Genomic DNA, 18,976 nt, shown 5'->3' with positions numbered 1-18,976 from the left:
TTGGGCAGACTGGATGGACCATGCAAGATTTTATCTGCCAACATTTACATGTTACTACTCTCCACCCTTTTTTTCCCGCTCTGGCTTCTGTTCCCCATTGCACAAGTGCAAGAGGTGTGAAGGCAGACCAAGGTTTGAAAGCTTCATGAAATAAAAATTGAGCTAAGAGGGCCACAAGAGGTAGGATTACCATATGTCCGGATTTACCCGGACATGTCCTCTTTCTGAGAACATGTTCGGGCAACCGGGCGGGTTTTGCCAATCTGCCCGTTTGTCTGGATTTCTGGACAAACAGGCAGGCTGGTGGGCAGGAAATCCAGACAAACGTGCAGATTACTAGCCTCCCTTCCACTTACTTACTACTGCCCTGGTTCGCCCCTTCCTCTCCGAGCACACCACCCGAACTCTCATCCACTCTCTCATTACCTCTCGCCTTGACTACTGCAACCTACTCCTGACCGGCCTCCCACGTAGCCATCTATCTCCCCTTCAGTCCATCCAGAACTCTGCCGCACGTCTTATCTTCCGCCTTAACCGATATACTCATGTCACCCCTCTCCTCAAGTCACTTCACTGGCTCCCAATCGGATACCGCATACAGTTCAAGCTTCTCTTACTCACCTACAAATGCACTCGATCTGCGGCCCCTCCGTACCTCTCTACCCTCATCTCCCCGTACGTCCCTACCCGTAACCTCCGCTCTCAAGACAAATCCCTCCTTTCAGTACCCTTCTCCACCACCTCCAACTCCAGGCTCCGCCCCTTCTGTCTCGCCTCACCCCATGCCTGGAACAAACTCCCTGAGCCCATACGCCGTGCCCCCTCCCTACCCATCTTCAAATCAATGCTCAAAGCCCACCTCTTCAATATCGCCTTCGGCACCTAACCACTTCACCTCTTCTCAGGAAAACTTATCTACCCCAACTTGACATTTCGTCCTTTAGATTGTAAGCTCTTCCGAGCAGGGACCGTCCTTAATTGTTAATTTGTACAGCGCTGCGTAACCCTAGTAGCGCTCTAGAAATGTTTAGTAGTAGTAGTAGTAGTGGTCTAGTGACCTCTTCTGCCTTCGGGGCAGGAAAAAGCCCCCTCTTTCCTGCCCGGAGCGCTGCCCTGCATGCATCCTTCCTGTTGCTGACCTCAGCACTGATTCAAAATGGCCACCGAGAGCTGAAGTGACCTCACGAGACTTCAACTCTCAGTGGCCATTTTAAATCGGCGCCAAGATCAGCAACAGGAAAGATGCATGCAGGGCAGCACTCCGGGCAGGAAAGAGGGGGCTCTTTTCCTGCCCCGAAAGGTCACTAGACCACCAGGGCAGTAGTAAGTAAGGGGAGGGGGGGTGATGGGGGTGTGTGACAGGGGGTGGAACAAGGGGGTGAAAGGGGTGGGGCAGGTGTGTGGTGGGGGCAGGGCATGTGTCCTTTTTGGGGGACAAAATATGGTAACCCTAACAAGAGGGTATACTGTTCTTAGGCTCTGCTCACATAAAGTCTCTTAAAAATGCAAATTAAGAGGATCCAAGATGGCATCTGGACTAGAAGTGCGTGTTTTAGCTCCAGCTTCTCTTTGCGAAAACTTTGGCGAAACGGGTAATTCCTCCACCCAGAAATGGGGAAGAGGAAGGGGAAAACCTGCACACTTACCTCCACGAGTGGGGTGAATGTCCCCCCCCCATGCGCCAAACAAAGCTAGACGGACTACAGACGCCGCGAGGACAGGAAAATACGAGAAGTAGAACGGGACCATAGTGCAGAGGGAGTGTCTCTTTCTCCTCCCTCGTTTACAGCACCTCCGAGACCAGAAACAGGACTGGTGGTAACAGAGCTACAGCTGACTGAAACCTCCCATGTGAGGGGAAAATCGGCAGCTGCGTGTGGAGGGCCTGCAGCCATCTCGAGTCCTGTGGGAACAGCGTTTGCAGATAATCAGGTGTTGCCCCCTGATTTACCTACAATAACACAGATCAGTCTTTCCGGAGGGAATGGTGGTAAAGTTAAACCGGCTGTAATAACAATGGAAGTACTTTGGACATAAATACAACTCTCCAACAGATTTCAAGCTCCCTTCGAAATAAAACAGATTCAAGCTCAGAATGTTGTGAAGATCGAAGAGCAGACTTCTAAGATTGAAGCTTTAGAACAAGAGGTAAAATCAGTAAAAGACTCGATTGTTGTGTTAATTAAAGATAGTAACTACCAAAAACGTAAAATTGAATACCTGGAAAATCAGGCTAGGAGGAACTGCTTACGTTTATTAAATTTCCCTGTCTCCAATTATCCCAGCACTGGAAATGCTAAAAAGGTATTTCAAGGAAGTGCTGGGTATATCACCAGAAGCGTTTCCACCAATTACAAGGGTTTTATATATTACTGGAACTAAGGGAAAATCTGATCCTCCACAACTAGACTTAAATACTTACGGACTTTCTTGAAAACTCTATGGAAGTTATATCTGAAAGGACTACAATGTTAGTAACGTTTGCCTTAGAACAGGATCGAAATAATATATTAAGAGTGTATTTTCCATCAAAAATTCAGATGTTTCCAGATTTTTCACGTGACACTGAAAAGCGGAGAAAAGAATTCTTGGTTTAGGAGGGCTTTTTCTCCTTAAACTTCCCTGTAGGTGTATTATTTCCTTGAATGCCACTAATTATATTTTTCACTCCTGGGAAATTACTGGAATTTATAACTAGTAAAGAATAAGTTGGATTAACATCAGATTGCATAGAGATTGGCATGCACTAACATAGTAACAAAGTAGATGATGGCAGAAAAAGACCCGCATGGTCCATCCAGTCTGCCCAACAAGATAACTCATATGTGCTACTTTTTGTGTATACCTTACCTTGATTTGTACCTGTCTTTTCAAGTCTGCCCAGCAGTATTTCCTACCTCCCAACCACCAGTCCCGCCTCCCATCACCGGCTCTGGCACGGACCTTATAAGTCTGCCCTCCACTATCCTCACCTCCCAACCACCAACCCCTCTTCCCCCCACCTGCTCCGCCACCCAATTTCAGCTAAGCTTCTGAGGATCCATTCCTTCTGCACAGTACTCGATTGTATATTCCTGTAAACCTTCTACTCCTAGATTAAGGAAATTTTTTTGTTTATTGATGTACTAGCCGTTGAGCCCATTAAAATGGGCTAGTATGGGGTTTTTCCAAGGCCCCCCCCCCCCGAGGTCACCACTACCAGTCCCCCCCCCCTGAGGTCACCGCTACCGGTCCCCCCCCCCCCCCCCCCGGAGTCGCCGTCGCCGCCACCCCTCCACCTGGCCCGGGCCCTCTCTTCGCTATTGAACTTACGTCGCTGAAACGCAGCGTCAGCAGAGCTCCCATCGGCCTTCCTTCTCTGCCTGTGTCCCGCCCTCGTGTGACGTAACGTTGGCGGGACACAGGCAGGGAAAGAAGGCCGATGGGAGCTCAGCTGATCTGCCTGCTGTGTGTCGGCAATGTAAGTTCAATACCGAAGAGAGTGCTCAGGCCGGGTGGAGGGGGGGCAGCGGCAACTATGATTAGGGTTACCATAAGTCTGGTTTTACCTGGACATGTCCTCTTTTTTGAGGACACAGCCAGGCAACCAGGTGGGTTTTTGCCAGCCTGCCCGTTTGTCCGGATTTGCGGACAAACGGGCAGGCCTAGTGGTGTTCTATCCCCTCACCTTACTGAACTGGCCTGGTGGTCTAGTGACCTCTTTGGGGCAGGAGAGAGCCCCTTCTTTCCTGCTTGGAGCCGCAGCAGACTGTCTTGTTGCCTCCGGCCCCGGTGCAAATTCAAAATGACTGCTGAGAGCTCAAGTGGCAGCCTCGCGAGACTTCTGCAGAAGTCTTGCAAGGTCACTCTCGGCAGCCATTTTGAATCGGCGCTGATACGGGAGGCAGCAAGACAGTCTGCAGCAGCTACGGGCAGGAAAGAGGGGGCTTTTTCCTGCCCCAAAGAGGTCATTAGACTACCAGGGCAGTACAGTAAGGTAAATTAGGACAGGACACCCTTATGGGGTGTGATGGGGCAGGGTGTAAAAGGGGCAGGGGGTGGTTCAGCGGGTCATGTGTCCTATTTTTTTTTGGGGGGGGGGGAGCAAATATGGTATGATAGGTCTCTCTTTTTTTTAAAAGGGAGAGATGTGTTATAGGGGGCCCATTTCAGTTTTTACACCCAGCACCCATTCAGTCCTAGCTACATTAGCGGAAGGGGTGAGAGAGTGTAGGCGTCAAATGAGTATGACACACACCTAATGAGTGAGAAAGCATGTCTGGGAGGAGAAACATATACCATTATCCACCGATCTAATCTTGCAGAATGTGATGATAGAGGAAAGGAAGGCAAAATACCTGAAATCATAGGGTCAGGACAGTCCTTCCTCCCCCTTCCTTTTCTGATTGATTCACCCTAGGCAGTGAACTGACCTAGTGTCAGTCTTGGTTGGTTTAATTTTCCTAAGTAGGAAACATATTTGCATGCAGTACCTCAAAGCCTGTCATCCCAGTCCTCAGGACACACCAGGTTTTCAGGATACCCATCATGAACATGCATAAGATAATGGAAGCAGTACATGCAAATCTCATGCAGTGTGTCATGGTGGGTATCCCAAAAATGTGACTGGCTAGCTGTGTTCCCAGGACTGGGTTGAGAACACCTGCTGTAGCCTATAACCAAGCCTGGGAACTCAGCCTCTTAGTTAAAAACTGAGTAGCTTGACAGTAGTTGTGGAGATCGTCCTCCTCATCCTCTGCAGAAAACCAAAGATAGCAGCTGGAAAGGCCTTAGCAATGCACTGGCACCCATTCAAATGGTGGATAATTCTTGAACTATGGAACCAAGGTTGCCACCTATAACTTTAGATTTTTTTTTATTTTTTATAAATCTCTTTATTTATAGTCAGATTAATTTTACAACTTTGAAAACCATGTTTAACAGTTATTCTCGATTCAGAATAAACAAATAAGTATGTTGCCATATTTTCACCCTCTCCCATCCTCCCCCCTCCCATTCCCCCCCTCCCTCCGAACAATTGTCTATTCCTGTTATTGCATATCTATCTCTTTAAGTTTAGTCCAGTTTATAAGTTCAAAATCTTGCTTCGTGCTGATGAAGTCAATGTGTCCCAGAAGGGTGCCCAAGTAGTACAAAATATATCCCCTTTCTTTGAGGCTAGGTCTAAGATTCCTGAACGTTCCAATGTACAAAATTGAATCATTGACGATCGCCAGTGCACAATCGTGGGCCCTGTCGGTTCCAACCACAGTTGCAATATTACCTTCCTTGCCATCAACATAGCTTTTTTCAGGAAGATTTTCATGCCTCGTGGTATAGGACTCTGTATATAGAAGATGTCAAACAATTGCTCCGGTGATGGGCGCCAGACAGCTTTCCAAAAGGTAGAAACATGTCTTGTGAGAGCTACCCAAAATGGCTCGATTCTCCTGCAGGTCCAAAACATATGGCCCAAGTGGGCTTGATCCTCTGTACATCTTGGGCAGTTGCTATTACAACTTTAGATTTAATATCCTGCCATATAATTAATTTAGATCGATTTCATAATGGCTGGCAGCAGGCCCACCCCCTAAACCCATGTTTAAAAACAAAAAACCCACCACCACACATTCAGTCTAGAAGAGAATGGATGGTAATGTTAAAGAATTTTCTCCGAGGACAAGCAGGCTGCTTGTTCTCACTGATGGGTGACGTCCACGGCAGCCCCTCCAATCGGAATCTTCACTAGCAAAGGCCTTTGCTAGCCCCTGCTCGCTGATGCGCACCGCGCATGCGCGGCCGTCTTCCCGCCCGAAACTGGCTCGTGCCGGCCAGTCTTCTTTTGTCCGCGCTCGGTACGGTCGTGTTTTCGCCGTGTCGTGCCCCGCAAAGTCAACCTCGCGCGTTCTTCGTGTTTAAAAAAAAAACCAAAAAAAAAAAACCATTCTGTGTGGAAAGAGACTCTTCGGTCTCTTTTCCCCCCGCTATTTCCAGCTTTTTCGCCCCGGTAAGTTTTCTTTCGTCGTCGGGGTAGGCCGCTTTTAGGCCTCGGGTCGAAGTTTCTTCCCCTTGTTTTTCGGGTTTCTTTTCCGCCATTTCGACTTTTGATCTCGCCGGCGTGATTTTTCCGCCCATGACATCGAAGTCTCCCAGCGGCTTCAAGAAGTGCACCCAGTGCGCTCGGGTCATCTCGCTCACTGACAGGCACGCGTCGTGTCTTCAGTGCTTGGGGGCTGGGCACCGCCCGCAGGCCTGTAGTCTGTGTTCCCTTTTGCAAAAGCGGACTCAGGTAGCGAGATTGGCCCAGTGGAACGTTTTGTTCTCGGGCTCTTCGTCGGCATCGGCACCGGGGGTATCGAGTGCATCGACGTCTTCAGCGTCCAGAACGTCATCCTCGGCCGCCAGTGCATCGAGGCATCGGCCCTCTGCATCGGCGCTGAGACATCGGACAGCTGCATCGACGTCGGTGGTACCGGGACCTCGTCTGCTGATGTCGTCGGACGGTGGTGCTTCGTCTGGAGTGCAGGTGAGGGCTGTCAATTCCCCTGCTGGTGGCGGTGAGCCTTCGGGTGGGTCTCCCCCTACCCTGAGGGCTCCTGCGGTACAGCCCCCCCGAGACCGACCTCCTTCGGCCTCGGCCCCGAGGAAGCGACGGCTGGGTTCTACGTCCTCCTCGTCGGTGCCGGGAAGCTCCGGTGACATGCTTCGTTCCAAGAAGTCGAAGAAGCATCGTCATCGGTCTCCTTCCCGTGTCGGCACTGAGAGCTCTGGGTCGCCGAGGGAGTCGGCACCCAGTAGGCATTGGCACCGAGAGGACCGCTCACCCTCTGTCCAAGAGGTGTCGATGCGCTCCGCTCTGGACAGCCCGGAACAGCCTCCACGCCCGGAACAGGTTCTGACGTCGACGCCTGCATCGACCTCCATGCCTTTCTCTGCAGCCGCTCTAAACGAGAGCCTCCGGGCCGTTCTCCCAGAGATTCTGGGAGAGCTGCTGCGCCCTACCCCTCCGGTACCGGCGGTGCTTGCGCCACCGGTACCGTCGAGCGTGGCGCCGGCTGGTCCATCGCCCGAGGTGAGGTCTCCGGCGTCGGTGCCGCGTGCGGTACCGGCTGCCGTCGCCTCCCACGAGGTCTCCCCGTCTACGTCGGCGGAGGGAGCTTCGCCGATGCGGGCGAGGGAGTCTACCTCTCGACGCCCCCATCGTGGACGTGGCTCCACAGAGTCGAGTCGGGCACGGTTGCAGACACAGGTCTGTGAACTTGTGTCTGACACCGAGGGTGAGGCCTCGTGGGAAGAGGAAGAAGACCCCAGATATTTCTCTGACGAGGAGTCTGAGGGTCTTCCTTCCGATCCCACTCCCTCTCCTGAGAGACAGCTTTCTCCTCCCGAGAGTCTGTCTTTTGCTTCCTTTGTCCGGGAGATGTCTACGGATAATCCCCTTCCCGGTGGTTGTGGAGGACGAGCCCAGGGCTGAAATGTTTGAGCTCCTGGACTATCCTTCTCCACCTAAGGAAGCGTCTACTGTACCCATGCACCATGTCCTAAAAAAGACATTGCTGGCGAACTGGACCAAGCCTCTAACTAATCCCCACATTCCCAAGAAGATCGAGTCCCAGTACCGGATCCATGGGGACCCAGAGCTGATGCGCACTCAGTTGCCTCATGACTCTGGAGTTGTGGATCTGGCCCTAAAGAAGGCTAAGAGTTCTAGAAAGCATGCTTCGGCGCCCCCGGGCAAGGACTCTAGAACCTTGGATTCCTTTGGGAGGAAGGCCTACCATTCCTCTATGCTCGTGGCCAAAATTCAGTCCTACCAGCTCTACACGAGCATACACATGCGGAACAATGTGCGGCAGTTGGCGGGCTTGGTTGATGCGCTCCCCCCTGAGCAAGCCAAGCCTTTTCAGGAGGTGGTCAGGCAGCTGAAGGCGTGCAGAAAATTCCTGGCCAGAGGGGTGTATGACACCTTTGATGTTGCGTCCAGGGCCGCTGCTCAAGGTGTGGTGATGCGCAGGCTCTCATGGCTGCGTGCCTCCGACCTGGAGAATAGAATCCAGCAGCGGATTGTGGACTCGCCTTGCCGTGCGGAGAGAAAGTCGAACAGGTGGTAGAGCAGCTCCACCAGCGGGACACCGCATTCGACAAGTTCTCCCGCCGGCAGCCTTCAGCCTCTACCTCTACAGGTAGAAGATTTTTCGGGGGAAGGAAGACTGTTCCCTACTCTTCTGGCAAGCGTAGGTACAATCCTCCTTCTCGACAGCCTGTGGCCCAGGCTAAGCCCCAGCGCGCTCGCTCTCGTCAGCAGCCTGCGCCTCAGCAAGGCCCATCGGCTCCCCAGCAAAAGCAAGGGACGAGCTTTTGACTGGCTCCAGCAGAGCATAGCCGACATCCAAGTATCAGTGCCGGGCGACCTGCCAGTCGGGGGGAGGTTAAAAGCTTTTCACCAAAGGTGGCCTCTCGTAACCTCCGATCAGTGGGTTCTCCAAATAGTCCGGCAGGGATACACCCTCAATTTGGACTCAAAACCTCCAAATTGTCCACCGGGAGCTCAGTCTTACAGCTTCCAGCACAAGCAGGTACTTGCAGAGGAACTCTCCGCCCTTCTCAGCGCCAATGCGGTCGAGCCCGTGCCATCCGGGCAAGAAGGGCTGGGATTCTATTCCAGGTACTTCCTTGTGGAAAAGAAAACAGGGGGGATGCGTCCCATCCTAGACCTAAGGGCCCTGAACAAATATCTGGTCAAAGAAAAGTTCAGGATGCTTTCCCTGGGCACCCTCCTTCCCATGATTCAGGAAAACGATTGGCTATGCTCTCTGGACTTGAAGGATGCCTACACACACATCCCGATACTGCCAGCTCACAGACAGTATCTGCGATTTCAGCTGGGCACACGTCACTTCCAGTACTGTGTGCTACCCTTTGGGCTCGCCTCTGCGCCCAGGGTGTTCACAAAGTGCTTGGCTGTAGTAGCAGCGGCACTTCGCAGGCTGGGGGTGCACGTGTTCCCATATCTCGACGATTGGCTGGTAAAGAACACATCCGAGGCAGGAGCCCTGCAGTCCATGCAGATGACTATTCGCCTTCTGGAGCTACTGGGGTTTGTGATAAATTATCCAAAGTCCCATCTTCTCCCAGTGCAGAGACTCGAATTCATAGGAGCTCTGCTGGATTCTCGGACGGCTCGCGCCTATCTCCCAGAGACGAGAGCCACCAACTTGTTGTCCCTCGTCTCGCGGGTGCGAGCGTCCCAGCAGATCACAGCTCGGCAGATGTTGAGATTGCTAGGCCACATGGCCTCCACAGTTCATGTGACTCCCATGGCCCGCCTTCACATGCGATCTGCTCAATGGACCCTAGCTTCCCAGTGGTTTCAGGCTGCTGGGGATCTAGAAGACGTGATCCACCTGTCCACGAGTTTTCTCAATTCCCTGTATTGGTGGACGATTTGGTCCAATTTGACTCTGGGACGTCCCTTTCAAATTCCTCAGCCACAAAAAGTGCTGACCACGGATGCGTCTCTCCTGGGGTGGGGAGCTCATGCCGATGGGCTTCACACCCAAGGAAACTGGTCCCTCCAGGAACGCGATCTGCAGATCAATCTCCTGGAGTTACGAGCAATCTGGAACGCTCTGAAGGCTTTCAGAGATCGGCTGTCCCACCAAATTATCCAAATTCAGACAGACAACCAGGTTGCCATGTATTACGTCAACAAGCAGGGGGGCACCGGATCTCGCCCCCTGTGTCAGGAAGCCGTCAGCATGTGGCTCTGGGCTCGCTGTCACGGCATGGTGCTCCAAGCCACATATCTGGCAGGCGTAAACAACAGTCTGGCCGACAGGTTGAGCAGGATTATGCAACCTCACGAGTGGTCGCTCAATTCCCGTGTAGTGCGACAGATCTTCCAGGTGTGGGGCACCCCCTTGGTGGATCTCTTCGCATCTCGAGCCAACCACAAAGTCCCTCAGTTCTGTTCCAGGCTTCAGGCCCACGGCAGACTGGCATCGGATGCCTTCCTCCTGGACTGGGGGGAGGGTCTGCTGTATGCTTATCCTCCCATACCTCTGGTGGGGAAGACTTTGTTGAAACTCAAGCAAGACCGAGGCACCATGATTCTGATTGCTCCTTTTTGGCCGCGTCAGATCTGGTTCCCTCTTCTTCTGGAGTTGTCCTCCGAAGAACCGTGGAGATTGGAGTGTTTTCCAACCCTCATTACGCAGGACGAAGGGGCGCTTCTGCATCCCAACCTCCGGTCCCTGGCTCTCACGGCCTGGATGTTGAGAGCGTAGACTTTGCCTCTTTGGGTCTGTCAGAGGGTGTCTCCCGTATCTTGCTTGCTTCCAGGAAAGATTCCACTAAGAGGAGTTACTTCTTTCTATGGAGGAGGTTTGCCGTCTGGTGTGACAGCAAGGCCCTAGATCCTCGCTCTTGTCCTACACAGACCCTGCTTGAATACCTTCTGCACTTGTCCGAGTCTGGTCTCAAGACCAACTCTGTAAGGGTTCACCTTAGTGCAATCAGTGCATACCATTACCGTGTGGAAGGTAAGCCGATCTCAGGACAGCCTTTAGTTGTTCGCTTCATGAGAGATTTGCTTTTGTCAAAGCCCCCTATCAAGCCTCCTACAGTGTCATGGGATCTCAATGTCGTTCTCACCCAGCTGATGAAACCTCCTTTTGAGCCACTGAATTCCTGCCATCTGAAGTACTTGACCTGGAAGGTCATTTTCTTGGTGGCAGTTACTTTAGCTCGTAGAGTCAGTGAGCTTCAGGCCCTGGTAGCCCAGGCTCCTTACACCAAATTTCATCATAACAGAGTAGTCCTCCGCACTCACCCTAAGTTCTTGCCAAAGGTTGTGTCGGAGTTCCATCTGAACCAGTCAATTGTCTTGCCAACATTCTTTCCCCGTCCTCATTCCTGCCCTGCTGAACGTCAGCTGCACACATTGGACTGCAAAAGAGCATTGGCCTTCTATCTGGAGCGGACACAGCCCAACAGACAGTCCGCCCAATTGTTTGTTTCTTTTGATCCCAATAGGAGGGGAGTGGCTGTGGGGAAACGCACCATATCCAATTGGCTAGCAGATTGCATTTCCTTCACTTACGCCCAGGCGGGGCTGGCTCTTGAGGGTCATGTCACGGCTCATAATGTTAGAGCCATGGCTGCGTCGGTAGCCCACTTGAAGTCAGCCTCTATTGAAGAAATTTGCAAAGCTGCGACGTGGTCATCTGTCCACACATTCACATCTCATTACTGCCTGCAGCAGGATACCCGACGTGACAGCCGTGTTTTGTTTTCTCTTCATCAGGAGACTGTACTTCAGATACAAAGCAACAGCTTCAAAAATCAGTTGGAGCTCAGCTAGCCTGAACAGCGAGTGACGCTCCAACTGATTTTTGAAGCTGTTGCTTGGTATTTGAAGTACGGTCTCTTGTTGAAGACAAAACGAAACACGGCACGTGTTGAGATCTAGAGAATTGGTGTAATAAATGAAACTAGTAAAAGAGGCCCGTTTCAGAGCAAATGAAATGGGCGCTAGCAAGGTTTTCGTCGCCAACACCCCCTCTCCCTGGCCAACCCCTTCGTTGGTTCTGCTATTGCTTTGCCCCCAACGTCATGCCGTTTGACGTGAGGGCGGGGCCTGGAGCGATTTCCCACCCCCCCCCCCACCTCCCTGCCAACCCGTTTGTTGTTCTGCCATTGCTCCGCCCTCAAGGGCGGGGCCTAGAGCGATTTTGGTGGCTTCACCACCACGAACCTTCTTGAAGGAAGTCAGGGCTTGGCTTCACTGATGTCAGTGTCCTCAGAACGTTGAGGGTGAGTTTTATTATAGTAGTGAGTGGAGGAATGGCCTAGTAGTTAGGGTGGTGGACTTTGGTCCTGGGGACCTGGGTTCGAGTCCCACTACAGGCACAGGCAGCTCCTTGTGACTCTGGGCAAGGCACTTAACCCTCCATTGCCCCAGGTACAATTAAGTAACTGTATATAATATGTAAGCCGCATTGAGCCTGCTATGAGTGGGAAAGCGCAGGGTACAAATGTAAGAAAAATAAAATACAGTGGGGGAAATAAGTATTTGATCCCTTGCTGATTTTGTAAGTTTGCCCACTGACAAAGACATGAGCAGCCCATAATTGAAGGGTAGGTTATTGGTAACAGTGAGAGATAGCACATCACAAATTAAATCCGGAAAATCACATTGTGGAAAGTATATGAATTTATTTGCATTCTGCAGAGGGAAATAAGTATTTGATCCCCCACCAACCAGTAAGAGATCTGGCCCCTACAGACCAGGTAGATGCTCCAAATCAACTCGTTACCTGCATGACAGACAGCTGTCGGCAATGGTCACCTGTATGAAAGACACCTGTCCACAGACTCAGTGAATCAGTCAGACTCTAACCTCTACAAAATGGCCAAGAGCAAGGAGCTGTCTAAGGATGTCAGGGACAAGATCATACACCTGCACAAGGCTGGAATGGGCTACAAAACCATCAGTAAGATGCTGGGCGAGAAGGAGACAACTGTTGGTGCCATAGTAAGAAAATGGAAGAAGTACAAAATGACTGTCAATCGACAAAGATCTGGGGCTCCACGCAAAATCTCACCTCGTGGGGTATCCTTGATCATGAGGAAGGATAGAAATCAGCCTACAACTACAAGGGGGGAACTTGTCAATGATCTCAAGGCAGCTGGGACCACTGTCACCACGAAAACCATTGGTAACACATTACGACATAACGGATTGCAATCCTGCAGTGCCCGCAAGGTCCCCCTGCTCCGGAAGGCACATGTGACGGCCCGTCTGAAGTTTGCCAGTGAACACCTGGATGATGCCGAGAGTGATTGGGAGAAGGTGCTGTGGTCAGATGAGACAAAAATTGAGCTCTTTGGCATGAACTCAACTCGCCGTGTTTGGAGGAAGAGAAATGCTGCCTATGACCCAAAGAACACCGTTCCCACTGTCAAGCATGGAGGTGGAAATGTTATGTTTTGGGGGTGTTTCTCTGCTAAGGGCACAGGACTACTTCACCGCATCAATGGGAGAATGGATGGGGCCATGTACCGTACAATTCTGAGTGACAACCTCCTTCCCTCCGCCAGGGCCTTAAAAATGGGTCGTGGCTGGGTCTTCCAGCACGACAATGACCCAAAACATACAGCCAAGGCAACAAAGGAGTGGCTCAGGAAGAAGCACATTAGGGTCATGGAGTGGCCTAGCCAGTCACCAGACCTTAATCCCATTGAAAACTTATGGAGGGAGCTGAAGATGCGAGTTGCCAAGCGACAGCCCAGAACTCTTAATGATTTAGAGATGATCTGCAAAGAGGAGTGGACCAAAATTCCTCCTGACATGTGTGCAAACCTCATCATCAACTACAGAAGACGTCTGACCGCTGTGCTTGCCAACAAGGGTTTTGCCACCAAGTATTAGGTCTTGTTTGCCAGAGGGATTAAATACTTATTTCCCTCTGCAGAATGCAAATAAATTCATATACTTTCCACAATGTGATTTTCCGGATTTAATTTGTGATGTGCTATCTCTCACTGTTACCAATAACCTACCCTTCAATTATGGGCTGCTCATGTCTTTGTCAGTGGGCAAACTTACAAAATCAGCAAGGGATCAAATACTTATTTCCCCCACTGTAGATATACTGACTTTCTAGCTCTTTGACCATTAGAGGAGAACTGTAAACATAACTGAAGGAGTCTTGTTTTTGACTAACAGCGGCAAGTTTACGACTGGATTTTGCAGACTGTCAAAATTGTCTGGAGAAGGAACAATATTTCAGCGTTGGAAGACTATCACTACAATGGAGGAAATTATCGCAGAGCTGCTGCAGTCTACTACTACTACTACTACTACTTAACATTTCTAGAGCGCTACTAGGGTTACGCAGCGCTGTACAATTTAACATAAAAGGCCAGTCCCTGCTCAAAGGAGCTTACAATCTAAGGAGCTGCAATCCCTAGTCGAACATTAATATAGAGGAGTATCATCAATTTTTGGACATAATCTGAGAAGTTTTGAGGACAGTTTTTTTTTAAACTGTGCATCCCAATATACAAAGCTGTTTTTCAATATTATTGTGTAGTTTTAATATGTGTATTAGTAGATGGTGTGCCAGTATTAGCGATTTGATTGATACGCCCCAGTGGAGGTAGAGGGGAGATACTGAGAGTTTGTCGGTATGTGTGTATTGAGTTATATGTTACTAGTAAAAAAGGCCCATTTCTGTTTTAAAGGAAACGGGCGCTAGCAAGGTTTTCCTCGGCGTGTGTATATTTGAGAGAGTGTGTGTGTGACAGAGAAAGAGTTAGACTGGGTGCGAGCGTGTGTGTGAGAATGAGAGTATGTGCCAGGGTCCCCCCTCTCTCCCAGTTCCAGGGTCTTTCCCCCCCCCCCCTTCCTCCCAGTTGCAGGGTCCCCCTCCTCCCATTTTCCCAGTTGCAGGGCCCCTCCCCCTCCAGGGTCTGTGTGTCTTCCCCCTCCTTTTGTCCAGTGGAAACAGCTGTAAAAACGGCAATGAGAAGCAGCTCCTAGGTTTCCTTTTTTTTTGTATAGGAATGACGGCTGCTTTGGGGAGTGGAATCAGAGATTAACCAATGGGCTTCCTTGCTTACCATAGACTTGCTTTGTTCACTTCCACTCCTGTCTTTTGAAAGTCCTTCATAGCAGCCAATCAGTGGCACGTCAGGAATGACATCACTTATCTACTCCACTTTCCTGAGCAGCTCTGGCTGTTCCAGGCAGCCTCAGAATGTTGGAGGTGAGAATTATTATATAGGATATGAATATGCATATGTAATGGGGATATCCTAAAAACTCAGACTGGATTGGGTGTATCCCAATGACTGGGTTGGGAACCCCTGGATTACAGCAGTTCCTGATAAGGTAGTAGATATCCAGCTTCATTAACCCTGTAAAGTTACATATTTTTCTAAGAAAAGCATGAGCTCAGCAGGGGGCAGTAAAGTATTTCACACACAACTTTTCGGATTTTCAAGCTTCTCAAGCGTCGTGTAGCTCACATGGGGCAGCACCGCACCTTAGTCTACAACAGCAAGACCCCAAAGCAGAGACCCGCCTCCCCTTCCTAAAATAGCTTCCCTCACCCCCTGATAAAAAAATAGTTCCTTCACATATTTTCTTTGGATTAATATCGAAAGCAATTTTACAGGGCAGAAATGGCTCCTGGCTGGTTAAATAATCTGTTTGGGGATAGTAACATAGTAGATGCACGGTCCATCCAGTCTGCCCAACAAGACAAACATATGTGTATACCTTACCTTGATTTGTACTTGCCTTATTCAGGGCACAGACTGTACAAGTCTGCCGTCCACTATCCCCGCCTCCCAACCACCAGCCCCACCTCCCATCACCGGCTCTGGCACAGACCGTATAAGTCTGCTGTCCACTATCCCTGCCTCCCAACCACCAGCCCCACCTCCCACTACCAGCTCTGTTATCCAATCTCGACTAAGCTCCTGAGGATCCATTCCTTCTGCACAGGATTCCTTTATGCATATCCCACGCATGTTTGAATTCCGTTACCGTTTTCATCTCCACCACTTCCCGTGGGAGGGCATTCCAAGCATCCACTATCAGTGGCACTTAACAGGCTAGTAGTGTCAAACTGAAAATTGACTATTTTGGGGGCATTCTAAGATTTAGCTCTTAAACGGCCAGGTTAATCGCATAAATTGGACCACATAAAAGTCAGTCCTATCTTTACGTGGTAACCCATAGGATTCAATGCCAAAACTCGGACATGGCCCAACATTGAATTTTTGGGTTTAATGCCAACAGTGGCCAGCAAAACATGGATCAGAACCACCTGAATTTCAGACCCTTTACGTTTCACTTTGAAACACTACAGAGACTTTCTTGCCCCATTGAGGTTTCTGTTGCCGCTGTGTCGGGTGAGTGGGGGCTCTTCCTGCCCACAGGAAAGGAGATGTGACTACAAATGTTTTGGGGGACAGAGCAGGGAAAGAACAATCTTTCAAACGCACAAGTGGCTGTGTTTAAGTTCAATCCTCAAAAGCTGGCCTGGTAGGGGATATTTGTATAATCTTTTTTCTGCATATAAAGTCTGTTTTACACAGAGAAAAAGGGCTTTTTATAAACCATGTGCCCACAAACCTTTTACACAGATATGCACGTGGAACATGTGCAGCTACATGGAAAGTGCTCCTGGGGATGACGTTTGGGCACAGGAGAGGTGGAGCTGGGAGTTGTGTGTACATATTTTTTTTAAATACATGGGTACAAGTGCAGAGTACACACACAGGGTTTTCAGGACTTTCAGAGTAAGTGCAAATACGTGCGAGAGTACTTGTGCACGCTTAGGGCTGGTTCTGGGAGCCTATTGTATTAAGGCACACAGAAGGGAATTTTCGATATGACGTCAGTCTGATTTTGGACAAATGTCCAAAATCTAAATAGGAAAGAAGGTCATTTTCAAAAAAGCAAAATCTCTTCCCCCCCCCCCCCCCCCCCCCCCCCCGAAAATATTGTTTTGAACAAGGTTTTGTGATTTGGACATTTTGTTTTTTGGTCCATTTTTGGGAAAAAAAAATGTGCAAGTGCAAAACGCACAAAATCAAGCCATTTTAGTAGACTGCTCCCCCAGACATCCCAGGAAAGCAATAGGGGGCACTGCAAATGGACTTCATAAAATGCTCTCGGGTACACATCTCACCATTATTCCCTTGTCTTGTTTGCTAAGTCCCACAAAACCCACTACCCCCAACTGTACACCACTACCATAGCCCTTATGGGTGAAGGGGGGACCTATATTTGGGTACAGTGGGTTTCTGGTGAGTTTTGGAGAGCTCACAGTTTCCTCCAAACGTTTAACAGGTAGGGGGTCTACCTGTCTGCAGTGCACTGCACCCACCACTAACTAGACTACACCAGGGACCTGCATGCTGTTCTAATGGACCCGAATATAACATCCGAGGCTGGCAAGTAATGTTTTTAATCAGATTTTCTTTTTTTAGGTGGGGGGAGGTTAGTGACCACTGGGGGAGTAAGAAGTCATCCCTGATTCCCTCCAGTGGTCATCTGGGGCACCAGTTTGTGGCTTATTCATTAAAAAAACAGGTCTAGCTCAAAACGTCTTAGTCCTGGACGGTTTTGTTTTGTTCTATTATGGCTGAAAAAAACATCTAAGTGTTAGGAACACCCAGATCCTACCCTTAACACGCCCCCTTGTGATTTGAACACACATCTGATGGATTTCATAGAAAAACATCTAAAAACTGGTTTTGAAAATACTCATTTGGACATTTTTGGGAGGAAAAAAAAATCCAAATGCAGATTTCTGCCACTTTTTGGACCTTTTTCTCTTTTGAAAATGAACTAAGTACCTCTTTAAAATGCTTTTCTTCCTGTACAGCCCCAGATTCTGAACTGTTGTCTTTACATCTTGCTAAAACAGAGGCATAGCTCAACTTAAGGAGAGGAAAAGAGGGAGTCTAATTTTTATAGACAGGTGGGACAAAGTTCTCCTGGAATGAGAAAGATTAGCAGCAAAGTGGCATAAACTGGGGATTACTGGTGTTACCAGACACATCAGCAGACCGGAGACTTGACTTGTTCAGTATCAGCTTTACTTGGCATAAGAACAGAACATCATCTCTTCACATCTACCGTTTCAAGTGATAGTCATCAGCAATTTGCTTCCTGCCTACGATTGTAGCACTGGTACCATATATACAAAACAGAGAGCAGGAACCACCCTCTGGCCCACTGGAGGAAAAAAAAAAATGAAATTTTAAAGGCCACAGTAAAAGCCCTTTCTTCGCTCCCTACCTGACTCTACCTGCTGGAAACCTGTTCAACAGCTCACCTGAGTTGGAAATGCTTCGGCATCGGTTGTCCGGTGAACAATCCTCATGAAGGTGGGTGGGGAGCCTGCCCGGAGAAGCAGTTACCAGCCAAGGCTGGGGCAATCAAGGTTAAAAAGTGCAAATCTCAGTGATGAGGGGCAGGCCAGAATTTGTAGACAAGTACCTCGTGCATTTTAGTGGCCGTGTCTGTTCGGGGCCAGATTCAAGATTGTGGTAGCCATAGAAAAGAGCAGACAGCAGAGGGTCCCGGGCTATTACAGATACTAAATTCTGCAGAACCAGGAGGCGGCCACAGCAATATGGCACTACAGAAGGGTGGGAGGAGGCCCCTGTTTGGCTTGGGAATTTGGTACCCAGGCAGAAGCCTAGATTGTCTAGGCTTAAATCACAAAACTTGATAAGATATGGAAGGGGCCTGTGAGTTGGATTACACATTGCTCTTGAAAGACTCAAGAGGTTTACTCAAGGGCCTGAAGAGACAAAGAGATTTCACAGAACAGAGGTGACAGAACAGAACTTCAAGTTGAAAACAGAAGAATGAAAAAGCTTTTTTTTTTTTTTGGTGGCACCGGTTTCAACTACACAGGGAATCCTCCCACCCCATCCCTGTCAGACCCCCACGCTGTTCAATGCAGCATGCTCCTGAAGTTTGCTGCCATGTCCCAGCACTCCTGTATCACCACCTCAATCTGTCCACTAGGTGTCACCCTCATTGCCAACTTGACATCCTTCCTCTAAGGGTCATGAATGCTGCTGCTGCTGCCTTGGCATCTCCACCCCCAGCTGATCTGGTCTGCAGAAAAGTAGAGTGGATGCTTCTGCCTGGCTGTGCACAGCAATGCCCCTGGGTCAGCTCAGCAAGTCTTTTTAACTTGGTGTCAGCCCTGTCAAAGTAGTAACAAGAACCAAGGATAAGCAGTAACAGCCCACAAAGGCTGTTGGTTAACCAGGTGTCATCCAGAAGGTCAAAGGGCTCTGGAGGATGGACTGGTGTCTGTGGCCTTTCATACCACCGTGCTTTGAGGGGGGAGGATACTGGTGCTGAGCGTGAACTAAGGGGCAAATCGCATATTTCTTCCACATGAACCTTATTCTACCACAACATCACTGTGTAACTGTTTATACCGGAATTGGCGCA

The sequence above is a fragment of the Microcaecilia unicolor genome, chromosome 12, assembly GCF_901765095.1.
Source record: "Microcaecilia unicolor chromosome 12, aMicUni1.1, whole genome shotgun sequence".
NCBI lineage: Eukaryota > Metazoa > Chordata > Amphibia > Gymnophiona > Siphonopidae > Microcaecilia > Microcaecilia unicolor.
This window is presented reverse-complemented; position numbering follows the sequence as displayed.